At 47.5% G+C, this 2,314-nt stretch overlaps 1 non-coding gene across 1 annotated transcript; it reads right to left on the bottom strand.

Moving 5' to 3' along the window:
* Positions 1–701: 701 nt before the first annotated feature.
* Trnam-cau (transfer RNA methionine (anticodon CAU)) lies at positions 702–773 on the bottom strand. The gene has a single exon. It is a non-coding gene; the product is annotated as a tRNA-Met (tRNA).
* Between the last annotated feature and the right edge of the window lie 1,541 nt (positions 774–2,314).

Genomic DNA, 2,314 nt, shown 5'->3' on the forward strand with positions numbered 1-2,314 from the left:
TGTGTGCATTTTAGTTAAGATAGTTTGTACTTTGATTTTATAGGAATTTGCTTAAGTATTTTTATTAAGTGTTCATCCCTCAAATATTTTTAACAAGTTTTCAAATCAGTATTTTCCTTCTAGGATCTCGATTTCGGCTCTATGTTTTGCTCTTTTATATCTTGTATTTAAGTCACTACTCTATCTGGAACCTGATTTCCCACAAAGTTGACTGAGAAATGTCCATTTTTGTTTTCTTCCATAGGCAAAGTTAGATGTACTATCACAATGTACTTTAAAACACCTTTGCCTACTGAAATGAAATATTAACTTTCTATGCATCCTTGTATTCATTTTAATTTATGTGTTTCCTTGTATGCATACATATGGTAATGGAAAGTCTTCTAATTACCTTAACTTTTAATACATTTTACTTCCCGAGAGGATTTCATCCCCTAGGGTATTAGACATTTTCAGGCACAGGGGAATGAGGAGGTAAAGAGAGGATTAACTTGTCACTTTCTCTGCCCAAATAAGACTTGCTTCTCTTTGAAAAGAGTGAAAAGAGAGCTATGCAAATATTTTAACATGGGATAAGAAAAATGTCAAGCACATTCCTTAAAGGACAGCCACAATGACACAATCTATATAACAGCAAATACATTTTCTTGAAGGCCTTCATCCTGTGCATTCTAAAATTTGCTGCAGTTCTCAAAAGAAGCTAGCAGAGGATGGTTTCGATCCATCGACCTCTGGGTTATGGGCCCAGCACGCTTCCGCTGCGCCACTCTGCTGGTGGCCTGGGGAGCCTACTTGTCTTCTTTATCATGAGGTTGATCATCCATTCTGTCACAAACACTGCATTTGCCTTTCCACTTCCGTTTCTTTTTTCTTTCTCCTATCTTGACCCCTCCCAGAAGGATTCCTGGAGGACCAGACGACCCCAGCAGCCTCAGTCGCGTCCCCACCGCAAAGCGCGCTCTCCCAATCTGCCAAAGATGCTTCAGACGGAGACATTTTTGCCTGCAGCGCAGCTCCGAATCCAGAGCGAGCTGAGCAAAGCCTTCAGGAGCCGTTTCTTAGAACTGAGGACAGAATGCCGTCAGACTTACTGTCTTTAAGGAGGAAGTAACTTAACAAGAAAATTGCTTTCGCAAAACTAGTAGCCTCTGTGCTTATTGACCACACGCGTTTGGCGCTTCCTGCGAGCCTGGCTCATGCCCTTTCCTGTGTCCCCAGTGGACAGCTTCTCTCACTCTCCGTGAACGTGGGGGTCCCAGAACCGCACCTTGGTGCTCTGCAGTGTGCAGTCCCTTCCACCAACTTCCCTTTTCTGTCTTTTCAGACTTCCTCATCTCCATTAAAGTCTTATTTTCCCAATCCCAGGACAGGCATGGAGTGGCTGGCCATACTGTCCAGAAATTCCATTTAAATTTTCTTTTTCCTTTTCAAAAACCAAACCAAACCCAGGTGGAGACACGGAGGCAGATACACTGGGGTAGGGAGCTGTTACAGAACAGGAACGGCAGGAAACGGGGGGAGATGCATGTGGACGAGATGGATCCTGAGCAGAACTGAACCGGCTCCCACCAGGGCATGGCCCAGGGCCGTCCTGACGTTCCTCTCCCTGAACTGCCACGGCCCTATGGGGCTGGTGCGTCGCCTCGAGGGGACGTTTCACTCATTTTCTGAGACCTCTCACTGCACTAGCAGAGGTCTGGGTGGATTCTCAGGTGGTCCACCGTGTGCCTGCGCCCAACCTCCTTCAGACAAGATCTGGGTGGAGAAACTTCTATCCCCCAAGACCAGAATCCCTCCTTCCCCCACTTCCTTCAGGACTTTTCCTCTTTCCTCCGGAGGGTTCAGGGTTGTGATGCCAGGGCCTCGTCTCTTCCCTGGAGAACCAGGGATTGAGACCCACACCTCAGTCAACTGTGGCTTTGCTTTTGCACAAGGAAGGACACTGAAGCGTACTCCTGCGGTCCTCCCCTGCACGTGGTGTTCATCCGCCTCTACTTCATTTCCCAAAGGAAAAGGAGCCGATGCTTTCGAGAAGAGAAGAAGGGAGAATTTCAGAGAAATTACTTCAGCAGAGCTGGTAGCTACAGGAAACAAATGCTTGAACAAGACTGAGAGGGAAACTCATCTTGAAGACAGTGCAAGGAAATGAGTGGACTCTGGCTGCGAGGGGTGGGGGAGTAGAGGGAATCAGCAGGTTCTCGCGTCTGGAATTGAAGCAGGCCCCGCATTCCCATCCCACCCGCAGGAAAGATGCCCAGGAAGTGTCCCCAGATTGACCTATGGATGTCCCTCCTGCCCTGCTTCTCATGCCCCT

Source organism: Sciurus carolinensis, chromosome 7, assembly GCF_902686445.1.
Source record: "Sciurus carolinensis chromosome 7, mSciCar1.2, whole genome shotgun sequence".
Taxonomy (NCBI): domain Eukaryota; kingdom Metazoa; phylum Chordata; class Mammalia; order Rodentia; family Sciuridae; genus Sciurus; species Sciurus carolinensis.